We start from the raw sequence: 14,015 nt of genomic DNA, 5'->3' as shown, positions 1-14,015 counted from the left end.
TAAAAATTTCTATCATATTGTATTTATACTACCTTAAATCACTTGTTCATTGATAAAGGAATATAGCTTAGAACGCGTGCTGTATGTGGTCCACTTTTCGTAAAAGTATTTGGACTTGATTTAGGTTTACTGTAATAAATTAATTACAATGGTAACACGTATTCAAAAAAGGATATTTGTCAATATATCATTATCTCAACAGTCTAATGCACTGGATCTAATCTCTTCCTATTAGGCAGTAATTTCTTAGAGGGTAGAATAGCTACTAGCTATGGCTAAATTTTTGCCGCCTCCATCCTTAATCTTCAACAAAAATTGTGGGGCAAACAATTATATAAGGTTAAACTATAGCGGACGGCAGTGCCATGTGAGTACTTTCCCACGTGCCAAAAAAATCACATTTGGTTCTAAAAATATAAGTGGATTTTTTTTTTTTTTTGGGTATTTGGATATTAAGTTATTTGGATTTTCCCCCTAAAAAAAAAAAAAAAGTTATTTGGATTTACCGTTTGTTTTAATGAAAACTGTTTTTATTTTTATTTTTTTGTGGAAAATTACTTATTTTCTTGAAATGATTTTTTTGGAAAATTGAGTCATTTTGTTTGTTTGTTTGATATCTTGAAAATGAACTGGGAAACATTTTATATTGTTTGGCAAAAATGGAAAATGGTTTATATTTCATGTAATGTCAACTAATTATATGAACAAAAACTTCTACTCATGAAATTAGACCCTAAAATATAAATATATATATATATATATATTAAACTGTGAAAAGTCAATGGATTTTTTGGAAAATACCAAACAACATAACGTGATTAAATAACCATACATTCCTTTGATTTTACACTTTTGTTTATGAGTTTTTAAGTCTTTTGCTTTTAAACTTAAAAGTAGCCAAAAGATAATTCGTGTCCTTTTTTTAGTCATTTATTAACAAATTTTTCAACAATATTATCATATCAATTTCAATCTCTCATATACTTGCATACTATGTTTAAATTGAATAAAAATGTATTTTTTTAATTAAATCCAACAATTGAATCAATGAACCATCATACTGCTCCTTAATATCTATAAGATTGGATATTTATAAATGACATCATTAATATTAATTTAATTTAAGATAATTGTATTTTATTACTTGAAATCACTAGTAAACTGACTAGGGATAAGGTCAGATTCACCTCATATGAAAGAGTGCATGTGGTCATTTTACTATACAGGTACCTTAGGCATTGATTCTTTCAGAAGTAGTGTACATTTAGCACAAATTAAAAAACCAGTTTTTTTTTTATACTATTCAACTTATTTTTACTACTATTCATGGGTTGTATTGCAATTTTTGTTACTATTTATGAGTCAAACTGTATTATTTCAGTTACCTTTTAGTTTTATTTACATTACTTTCAACAAAAAGTTTCAGTTTTAGTTAAATAAGTTGTTTCCAAATAGACATGTAGGATCTGTTTGGGTACCGCTTATTCCTGAAAATTGAAAACTTATTATTGAAAACACTATAACAAAATAATTTTTAAAGGTGTGAATAATGTTGTGGGACCCAATTTTAAAGTTACATTTGCCAGATTCCATACTTGCGGATCCCATGAACAGTACACGGGACCTAGGGAAACGTAAACGCAGACGCAAAAAAAGCAGTACGCAAATGCACACGTAGAGTACCTACTGTTTTCATTAGAGAGAGAGAGAGAGAGAGAGAGAGAGAGAGTAGCAACGACTAGTCACCTCTCTCACCCTTGTTTATATCAACAAAAAATCATTGGGCTAATCGTAATTGTGGTTTAACCTTTAGCAAATATAATGCTATGTGTAAATTACTTTAGCGAATAGGAGGTAGAGTATTTTTGTAGTGTTTAGTTGAGTATGTAACATTCCAAAAAATTTCTTCCACTCTAAAGAATCAGAATACATTTTTCATTAAATTGCATTTTCAGCCGTACCAAATACACACGCAAATCGTAAAAACATTTTCTATAGAAACAAAGCATGTTCTCAACTTTTTTTAATTTTAATAAAAAAGACTAATTCTTATAAAATGGATACATCAACAACTTATGTGGCTTAAAAGAACATGTCAGAGGCTTATGTGACATAAAACTGATAAGGCATGTCCCTTTTGAAAGAAAAAAAAATCCAACATAACATCTCTATATGTAACTCTAGATTTTTTTTTTTTTTTTTTTTTTTTTTAATACTTGTATTTCATTGTCACGGAAATGAGTGGTTAATGGTAAGTAAACATTAACAAAGCAATAAAAAGCAGCAAGTAATAGATGATAATAAATAAAAAAGCACCAAGCAATATGAAAACTCAGGCCAGAGCATACCGCAAGTTGAATTCCTTTTTTTTTTTCTAAGTGAAATAGTGAATATGAAAGAGTGTGAGAGAGAATTTAGCCAAAAGAAAAATTGTTAAATAAATGAAAGTCAATGTTAAATAAATTATTAAAAATTGTTAATTCTAATCCTTACCTACTGGCCTGTATGCCACCGACGGGTAGATGCTATCATTCATTGATTGTTTGGCTTTGATTCTTTCTATTACTTAACAAACACCCCAAGAAAAAGAAGAAGAAAAGAAAAGGTTGTTTTCCATTCTAATTGTTTGGTGAAAGCTATTGGCTATGGCGAATTTCCAGTTGGTCATACCAAGAAGCATCCGGCATCAGCTAAGATATAAACTAGTTGGAAGAAAATTTGAATAATCAAAACTCTGGCAATGATTTGTGTATATTTACTATGAATAGAATGTTATAAAAAGTCATATACTGGTAATTAAACACGATAGCTGGTAAACTTGATCAATGTCTTGGTGAAGAATATACCATATAATTTAATTCTTATCAACTGTACTTGTTCTTGGTTTTCCCACTTCAATTAAGTTTTTGTTTTCGTGCGCCATGGAAATTCATTCCCACTTGTTTTGTGTAATTTTCCTGCAATCACATCAAGAATTTCCTCAACTACCTTCTTGATTGCTTAGCTTCTGTGAACACAAATGTTCTAGAGATGAAAGGTTGACTTAGTACCCTTAACCCAGCCTAGTGGTCCTCCTATTCACTGCCTTCTAGTTCTAGATTACTGTTGAGGGTCGTTTTTTCACGTTTTACACCCTAGACATGCGTGTACTAACAAATACTATTCAAGTTTCGATTCGAATTGGTACAACAGTACAACTCAGAAATTTATACTTATGTTGCATGTTTGAACTTTAAAGCTTACATTTCGGGCCATTATAATTCATTCATGCCCCCAGTAAATATGATTTTAAACCTATATAATATACTAAATTGATTTTTCATGATCTTCCTTGACGTAAATGCAATTCACACATGCAAACAAACAGCCCAACATGCATGCTTGCTCGCTCTCAAGTCTCGATCAACTGTACTCATTGCGGTTGTTCATGATTGTGACAGCAATGCATGCTATGTTCGTACTCATTCTAACGCTTTCATTTTCTGTTTCTTACATAAAAAATCGCTCTCAAACTCAAAGTCTCAATCTCTTTCTCGCATTTAATCCATACAATTATTATTATGAGTGCTTCAATATTATCGAGACAACAACAATGCATGAATAAGTAAACGTTTCCATGTTCGGTTTTTGTTTTTTCCCATCAATATGTTTGGTCCGACACACAAATCAACATCTCTATTACTATCCTTATTGATGAATCTTAGAAAGCACGGGTGCGGCTCCAAGGCCACCACACCTGCACCCAACGCGCACTGATGTGGCGTGCGGTAGTCGACGTTGCTAACCACGGGTCCGTGCTGCGTCGCTTTTTTTTTTTTTTCCTGTTTGTGGATTTGCACCAATTCGAGCCGAACCAGGCTAATTCGGGTCGAATCGGATCATATTAGCCGAGGGTCGAAATTGGCCGAAACAACCAAAACAGGTCAAAAAGGGCTGAATTAGGCCAAAACCAGCTTTGAATCAGGCTAAAATTCTAGTTAAAAAAATAATTATGCAAAACTCACCGTTTTGAACTTTGAAGCTCTCTGCCTACTGCCTCTCTCATTATCTCACACTCTGTCTCCCCTCTCTCACTCCCTAACCCACAACCACTCACTTAGAAGTCATAATCTCTTCTTTGCCTCACTGCCCAAGCTCACTCTTCATCTCTCAGTCTTGATCTCTCCATCTCTCGGTCTCAATCTCTCCATTATGGAATGTTTTAGTTTCAAACTTATGGGTTATATTCTAATTTATGAACATCATGTTTTAGTTATTATCTACTATTGCTCTTAATTCTTAAATTGGTATATGTTTATATAATGTGAAAACGTATGCTTAGCAGTATATAAATAATAATTTTTTATTCGCCACACCCTACGACACCCGCACTCTACTTTTTTTTAAATTGTCAAGTCCTGCACCCACATCCGCACCTGCACCAGAATCTGAATTTGCACTCGTGCTTCATAAGATGAATCAATTAGTTGCATGGTTAACCCAAAGAATGGATTCTCAAAAAAAAAAAAAAAAAATGGTTGCCTTTAAAAAAGGTCAACTGGAGGACAACGGTTTGGACCGTATGGTGTCGACTATCAACCCTAATCCACTCCACCATTATCTAACTTAAGCATCAATAGTGTTCTTACCCCCCCCAGCCCCCCCCAAAAAAAAAAAAAAAGAAGCATCAATAATGGAGCACCAGTGGTTGACCAGTGGTTGACACCACACCGTACGTTGTTCTCTAGTTGGCCTTCTATGTAGGCACTCGACTCATTTGCCAAGTTTAGAGCCATCACCCACCCCCCCCCCCCCCCACACCACCAACCAATTTTTTTAAATTATATATATAATAAAAGGCTTAATTATTTATGTATATAAATATTTTAAAAAAAATCCTTAAATATGTATGTGTGTGTATATATGTATGTCAAAAAAATTCTTATACATATGCATATATGATATATATGAAATGAAAAATTAGCTACTTATAACACCTTAAATCTTAATAAAATTTTACATATATCTGTATATTAATAAAATTATTTTTTTAAGTGAATAAGAAAGTGTTAATTATTTATATTTATTTAAATAGAGTAATAATTTTGTTAGTGATAAGTTGTATATATTAACTACTTAAATTAATTAGACGATCATAAATTAGAATGGACATTGTTGTCTAAACAATCATGTCAAGTGATAAAGGAAAAACAAAACAAGATTTTAGCCCTTACCCTTTATGAATTTTAATTTAAATAAAGATACTTAACTTTTATATTATTGTTTATTTTAGTACTTGTTTAGTGCCTAAATATTTTTTGATGATTCCTTGATTATCAGTGGGTTGATAAGACTTGAACGTTGATCTTCGGGCTATCTCCTGTAATACAAAAGACACAGAATCAGAGGGGACCGGTGAGGACCGGCCAAAAATCCTCCGATGATCAAGTTAGTTACTTTGAACTCTCTGTAACGAAGAAGTATTCTCTTAAAAGTAAGAAAATGTCTGAATACCCTTACCCTTCATCGAAGAAGCCTTATATAGTGTGTGTGGAACGGTTATCTGTTTGGTAACCGTTCCCAGTGTCGAGGAGTCCGGAGAATTGGGAGTAACTTCCATAACCGCTGTGGAAGTTACCTAGGTCAGACGGGCCGATGAACTCGTCCATCCATAGTAAGGATGGACGAGACCTCCAGGATGATCTCGTCCACTTTTAGTGAAAGACGGACGAGATCATCTTGGAAGGCTTGTCGTTCATAAATGACGAGTAGATCTCGAGGTATTAAGCTCGTCCATATACGGACGAGGTTCGCTGGTACGCTTGCAATTTTCTCCGCCTATTGTTGCTTCTGTCGTTGGACGAGACATATGGACGAGTTATGGACTTGGGATTATTTGTGACACCATCAGTTGCCCCCTCGTCCATGTGAGTCGTCCAAAGGGTTGAACGTTCTTGGACACAATTGGTTAATAATTACTGTACCACGTGTCCTTTTCTTATTAGAGACTGATTCCGTCGATTTATTTTTCCGAGGTAGATGCCACGTGTTGCTTCTGTATTGGTTGGGTCGTTTCGATTACCCAGGTCAGCATCCTATAAATAGTGGAATGCCTCCCTTGACCCTCCTCATTCCAGAAATTTTCTTCCTTGACATCCATCGTCTAGAGCCTCGTCTAGGAGTTCTCTGCGTCTAGAGTCTTCTTCCGTCTAGAGCCAGGTACTCTTCTTTTTCTCGTCTTTAGGTTTAAGTTTCTTGTTAGGGATGTCTGTTGCTTCCTCGTCTACTGATAGCCTTAATAAGGTTATAGACGAGTATTGTGATGATACTAGTGATAGGTCTAGCTCTAGCAGTGCTAGTAATGAGAATGGAGGAAGCACGGACGAGAACTACTCTTCTGGGGCCCCTGGGCTCCCTATTGAAGTCGTCCAAGAACAGCTTAGGAGAGCTTCTGGCTCTCAAGCTGGTTCTCCGTCCAATCCTACGGACGAGGTAGAGACCGTCTTTAGTTGCGCTGTAGGCGTCCATTCTAAGACGGACGAACAAAGGTTAGGTAGCCTTAGGTCCTGGTATCAAATCCCAGACAAGTTTAACCCTAGGCTACCCGTCCGTGGAGAGTGGTGTTGTGAGCCCCGTTTTGGAATGGGCGTCTATGAATCTTATTTCTTAGGTGGCCTTAGGTTTCCTTTAAATGCCTTCACTAGGGAGTTACTAGTCAAGTTAGGTTTAGGTGTTTGTCAATTCAATCCCAATGCATGGAGATTAATTATCTCCATGCAAATTTTGTGGAGGGAAGTTTTTGGTGGGGACCGTCCTCTTACAGTGGACGAATTCCTTTATTGTTATAAACCTTCTGCCATAAGTCAGTCTGAAGGTTTTTATCAGTTTACTGCTAGAGGGAATGATTGTAGGTTGATCAAGTCCCTAGCTTCGTCTGATAGGAAGTGGAAGACGGAGTTCATTTTTCTTTCAGGCTTCTGGGCAGGGAACCCTGTGGACGTTGGCAGGGATCCCTTTCCCCCTTACACTGGGGACTTAAGGAACCTTCATCCAGAAGGTACGTCCCTTCCCCTTGTCTATTTTTATTCTTACTCCTATTTGGTACATTTACAATTTCTAACCTTTATTTGTTCATTGTGTTGTAGCTGCCAAACGTCCGTCCTTGAGCAAATTTCACCGTGACCGCGTCCACAGGGCTCGTCTACACGCAGATAGGAGCTTCCATTCTCTTGTCACGCTTAGACGTCTAGCCAAGTGGGGTTTAGGTCCCGAGCCTTCAGACGAAGCTATAGCCCACGAAGTTACTGTGCGAAAAAGTAAGTTTTTAGCTAAACTTCCTTTTCCTTTTCTTTTTTGTATACATTTCTTAACTTGTTCATCTCGTCTTAGGAATGTCAACAATGAAAGAGAACAAAGGGAAGGAAATTGCTGGAGAAGGGAAGCGTCCTGAGGGTATGGCCCAGGATCGTCCTGAGGGTCAGACGCGTCCAACGGCTGGGGACAAAAGAAAATTCTTGCCAAAGAGTATTGACCTGGAAGGGCTCCCCAGTCGTAGAGACAAAAGGGTTAAGCAAGGCTCGTCCAAGGTGGTTAAGTCAAAACCTCCTCAGTCTCAGCCTGCCGTCCAGATAGTCGACGTGGACTCGTCCACTCCAGTTGAATCCACCCCGTCCAAGACTCCGCCCAGAACTCCTTTAGCCAAGTTTACTACGCCTGGCTCGTCCCAGCCTTCTACGAACATTATTGAGAGCGAAGATCTGGCTTGGGAACGTTTCCAGACAGGCGTCAAGGACGAGGATATAAACATGTGCTATAACATGGGCTTGAAGGAATTTGAACATTCAGGCGTCCATGACCTCTTCAAGGTATGCCAGTATCCCTCGTCCTTGTTCAGTTATTAACTTTTCCTCATTTAATCATTCTATGTTGTTCTGTCTATTCACAGGCCATGTCGAAGTTTATAGCAGCGTCTAGACAGGCAACGGAGCTGGACAAGACGAGAGTCTTGTTGGAGACAAGGATTCAGGAGGTGAACGCTGACTGTAAGAAATGGGCTGGGTTTGCTGAAAAAGCTAAGGACGAGGTCAAAGAGCGTAACAAGTTAATTGAGGAGCTAAGGACGGATGCATTGGAGAAGGAAACGCGCATTGATCACTTACAAAAGATGAACAATGAGTTGAATGCTCGTCTTTCCAAGGCAAGAGAGGACGCTGTGGCTGAGTTCAAGTCGTCCAAAGAGTATACAGACACTTTGGATCGCAATTATGCAGCTGGTTTTGAAGATTTCAGAATGGACGCTGTTGAAAACTTCCCTGAAGTTGACTTCAGCACAATCAAGCTTAACCTTGCTGCTGCCACAAGCTCTCTCCTCCAGACCGGCTCTGATGACGTTAACGTGGAAGACGACGCCAGTACTCAGCCTCCTCAGGACGAGCCTGCTGTGAATGCTCCCCCTTCTTAGGACGAGACTTTAACCTTTGTAACTTTGCTTTTTCTTTCTTTTTGTAACTTTTGTGTTTGGTCCTTTGTTTTTGGACCTTCTTTATGTAACAAGAATACATTATACTCGTCCATGGTTTTAGGACGGGTTTTTTAAGTATACTATTTCTGCTTTTCAAACTAATCAAGGGTTTTTGGACGTAGGATGTCCACCCTTTGAATGAAGTTTTATTTTCTTTGCATGGATAAATGATTTCATTTTCTTTGCATGGACGAGTGATTTCATTTTCTTTGCATGGACGGATGCTGCTAAGCTATTTTACTCCTAGCTCGTCCATGTCGAGAATACATATTTTTCATGTAGTCTAACTCGTCTTAGCAGGTAGTATTTTTAATTAGCTTGATTCGTCTTAAGACTTGCAAACTAATTTTACATACCATCTACTTATTTTGCCAACTTTTTGTCTCGTCCGGAATTTGGATTGTTTCAGTTGGCTCTACCTCGTCCATGAGTTGGACGAGTATGGATGTGGTTTCTTCCTTTTATTCAAGAAAATTTAGACGTTACATCTCTGCGTCCAGAGATTTTGTTCGTCTTGGATCTTTCAACCCTCTTGAGGATTGAATTGGACGACAATATCATGGAGAATTCACACAACATTTTGTACATAACATAAATATTGTTTACAGACAAGGCACATGCACACTGATGCCTTTTTATTTAATAAATACATACTTCATGACTTCGTCCATAACCACAACACAACTATAAAAAGTAAATCATAGTTTCAAACTTCACACACAAACAATACCAAACATAGTAGTATCAATCAGCATCACTCATAGTAGTACGCTAGTAGACAGATAAGACCCAGTCTCGTCCATAGGTTCACTCTTACTGGTAGTACCTCCTCAGGTGCTCCACATTCCAAGGATGTTCCAACTTTCTCCCGTCCAAGGCCTCCAGGTAGTAGGATCCTTGCCTTTTACAGTTGACTACTCTATAGGGTCCTTCCCAGTTTGGGCCCAACTTCCCATGTGCTGGGTTCTTGGTTGACAAAGAGACTTTTCTCAGGACGAGATCTCCTATATTGAAACGCCTAGGCTTCACCATTGCATCATACTGCCTAGCCATGAGGTTCTTATACTTTGCTGCCCTGTATTCTGCGTTTGCCCTTACCTCGTCTATTAGATCGAGGTTCAGACGAAGCTGGTCCTCATTATCCTTGTCTTGATACGTCATCACCCTGTGATTAGCCATATGCACTTCTGCAGGTATGACTGCATCGCTTCCATAGGCTAACTTGAAAGGGGTCTCCCCTGTAGGGGTCATGTGTAGTAGTGGTACCCTATTGCCTTGAGCACAAGCTTATAAGGCATAGGGGGAGCGCTTCTCTAAGCGATGTGGGACTCTTGCACAATGAGCATGCCCACACTCGCTAAGAGGACAAAACCGTGCGGGTGTCAAGCCAAAAATCCAATATCGGCTACAAGGCAAGCCCTTGGCCTGAGGTGAGGCGAAAATCCCCAAAGCGGACAAATAAATTGTGTTCCCACAGACGGCGCCAACTGATGATTCCTTGATTATCAGTGGGTTGATAAGACTTGAACATTGATCTTCGGGCTATCTCCTGTAATACAAAAGACACAGAATCAGAGGGGACCGGTGAGGATCGGCCAAAAATCCTCCGATGATCAAGTTAATTACTTTGAACTCTCTGTAACGAAGAAGTATTCTCTTAAAAGTAAGAAAATGTCTGAATACCCTTACCCTTCATCGAAGAAGCCTTATATAGTGTGTGTGGAACGGTTATCTGTTTGGTAACCGTTCCCAGTGTCGAGGAGTCCGGAGAATTGGGAGTAACTTCCATAACCGCTGTGGAAGTTACCTAGGTCGGACGGGCCGATGAACTCGTCCATCCATAGTAAGGATGGACGAGACCTTCATGAGGAGCTCGTCCACTTTTAGTCCATCCATAGTAAGGATGGACGAGACCTCCAGGATGATCTCGTCCACTTTTAGTGAAAGACGGACGAGATCATCTTGAAAGGCTTGTCGTTCATAAATGACGAGTAGATCTCGAGGTATTAAGCTCGTCCATATACGAACGAGGTTCACTGGTACGCTTGCAATTTTCTCCGCCTATTGTTGCTTCTGTCGTTGGACGAGACATATGGACGAGTTATGGACTTGGGATTATTTGTGACACCATCATTTTTTATTAAAGAATAAGTTAAAAATATTAAATCAATTTGTCAATACTTTCATAATTTGTCAAGTATAGTAAAAACATGTTTTTTATAGTGCACATTAGTTATGCACATATTAGTGTTATAAAGTACTCACTATATTTTAAGATTGTTTTATAGCAGGGATGGAGCTGTTCATTGACTAAAGGGGCAGTACCCCCCAGATTTAAAAAAAAAAAAAAAAAAAAAAAATCATAATTGTATATATATTTTGAATTTTTTAACATTTAGGTCCAAGATAATTACTCTTGGCCCCCCTCTCCCCAACAATTTACAAATTGGCCCTTTGAACCCAACCAAAAATAAATAAATAAATAAGCCCATCACTTTAGTTGATGGCCTCTCCATAGACAGACATACAAAACCCCCCAAAAACAAGTAACAAATCCTTAAACTATGAGATATAAAAAAGAAAACTCTTTTGGCATCCCATTCTGTGTTGTTCTTGAGGAGTGAGGAGGCAACTCAAAGAAATTTACTAGACACTATAATATCTAGAAAATTACTCACTCTACTTTATTTAGAATGTCTATTTGGTAGAGACAAAGGATTTGTACTTAGACTAGTCTCACTCAATCTTAGCTCTTTTTTGTGTGTGACCATAAGCTATTGAGTGGGTTACTAAGAAAGGACTACGTGTGTGTGTGTGTGTGTGTGGGGCTGTTAATTTTTAAGAGAATACAACCATTTGACTTGCTAAGTTAGTGGGCTACGTGTGTGGCTATTAAATTTTAAGGAAATACTTCTAATACTTAACTTGTTAAATTGGTTTAACTTGAAAGTTGAAATGTTTGAGGTTTTTTTTTTTTGGGAAAACGATTGAGGTATGGGATTTTCTTATCTTCTTTTTGTTTACATACTTTTTTTAATTCTCAATCAGTAGAGCTATAAAGTTTGAAATTGATGAAACATTTGAAAATTAATTAAATAAAAAACAAAAAGAACTAATGGAAACATTAATTTTTATAAGATAGTCTCATTTAGCTACAAGTCAAGAAATTTTTTTAACGTATGTTTTGCTCCCCTAAGTCTAAAGTCTAGCTCTATACCTGTTTTATAGTAGTCTTTTGTATTACTATGTATAGTAAGTAAAAAATATTTCTCTTTCATCGTATTTTTACTTGCAACAATTGACAAAGAAAGGTATAGTTTTACAAGCAGCATTTGACCATATCCTTTAACCTTTCCTTCCTACCACGGCACCACCTAAAATGCATCATATGTTACGTTGGTGGCTTGAAATTTTAATGGTACGGCTTGCACCTTAGTTAGTTATGGTTTTGACCGAAGTTAAAGGTGAATTGGTCCAATATTAGTCTGACTTTGGCTATTTATTGAGAGTCAGCATTGCTCTATTTCTTGCTCTTCTTCTTTTTATAAATTTATAAAAAAAAAAAAAAAAAAAAAAAAAAAAAAAAAAAAAAAACAAAATCTATAGTTAGGAGAGAGGAGGGATTTAAATCTTTCACATTTTATTTAAAATACTAGAAATTGTTAGTTGCTAAAAAAAACTCTTAACTGATGCTTTACTTTACGGCAAACCAACTTTGGATTCATATATATATTTGAATTAATCACATAGGTATACTATTAGTTATTTTAGATAAAAAAATACTTGTCAATGCCTTGGTGGCCCAATGGCATCTAAAGAGTAACATAATAGGCTTTGTAAATAAGTTACTTCGACTTGGTGTTTTTTTTTTTTTAGATAATTCGATAGTTATAATGAGAATAGAGGAATTAAAACTTTAGATATCTCATTTAGAAAAAATAGAAAGTGTCAATCAGTTAAGTTACAAAACTCTTAGTTCGATCTCAGCTTATTAATGCTTGGTTTTTTTTTTTTTTTTTTTTTTTGAGAAGGAGCTTGTTAGCGCTTTGGTGGACAATATTTCCTTTTTTATGTATATGTATTTTTTAATGGGAACGATACTCACTCTTTATGCTTACATTTGATGTTTTAACTTCTGCTTATGTCTGATCATGTGTTAATAAAGTTGATTCTATAGTGGCAAATATGGCCTGTTGAGGGGGAAGTATTAGGCTTGATGTATAAGGTTTGTTTCGAGTTAACGTAGAAAGGGCTTTAAGGCCCTGGTCTAAACCTGTTAATTGCTGCTGGGTCAAAATGAGGCCCAAATATGTTAATACAACTCCAGAGGGTTTAGGGTCGAAACCTATAAATCTTGCGGGGTTCTCGAGCTATTTATCTTTTTCTTGGGGGGGTAAGTGTTCAAACTATTCATGGTTGAGCCTACAAAATGGATATTCCAAGGTTTTATTGGACCATTTCAATTTAGCTAAAGACCCAAGGGTTCAGGTTTTAGCTTCTTCTTTTTTGAGTGGAAGGTTTTAGCTTTTTAAGTTGACTTTCCTACGTAGTTAATGTCTTAGTAAATGAAATTAAATGCGTAGTTAATGTCAAGTTTGAAACTAGGAGAGATGGTTTAGAAATTAGAATCTTAAACTTTTGGCTAAGTCAAACTAACATAATGTACAACTATACGAGGAATGCAATTTTTTTAAAAATAAAAACAAATATGAAGTAGTTGTAGGACTAGATGGTCAAGAGATGCTAAAGAGTGATAGTTTTCGATATCTTAAATCAATAATTCATAAAGATAAAAATTAAAGATGAATAGAATTTTAGGATAAGAATATAGTATATAAAGTGAATAAGAGCATCAAGACAAGAGCATTGTATAATCGTAGAATGTCTATTAAGTTAAAGGGAAAATTTTGAAAACTAACATAAGACTTGACTAGCTATGCTCAATGGTAATTAATGTTGGGCTATTGAGAAATACCGTGCTGATAAAATGAGTGCGATTGAAATGACAGATGAGTGCAAATACAATGAATGATATGCTTTAAGATGAAGAAATTTACTTAAAGGTATTAGTGACCCCTACTAATGAAAGATAAGAAAGAGTCATTAGATTATAGATATTGATGCGCTGATGAATTGATTAAAGTCGAATGAACGGAAAAATATAGAGGATGACTCAAAATAGCATTAGTAGTAATAAAAATGTCAATTAAGGAGGTCATAGAGAATATGTCTTTTGATAGAATATAATGACATAAAAAAAATTACACGTAGCCAACCTTAAATAGTCCGTTAAAGATCCAAAGCCAACTCTAAAATTCTGGAAATAAATAAGACTTTTTTTTTTAAGGGTCAAATTAAATAAGACTTGATTGGTGTAGTTTTACATACCTAACAATTTTTATTTAATATTTAGGCTGAAATCCAATATTTGATATGACTTACAGAGAAACAAAGATTGGAAACAAGTTGTATTAAAAATAAAAATAACAATCGAAGAGTCCGAAGGGTGGCTAAC

Source organism: Quercus robur, chromosome 9, assembly GCF_932294415.1.
Source record: "Quercus robur chromosome 9, dhQueRobu3.1, whole genome shotgun sequence".
NCBI classification, from domain to species: domain Eukaryota; kingdom Viridiplantae; phylum Streptophyta; class Magnoliopsida; order Fagales; family Fagaceae; genus Quercus; species Quercus robur.
The sequence above is the reverse complement of the archived record's forward strand: the minus strand, read 5'-3'. Positions refer to the sequence as shown.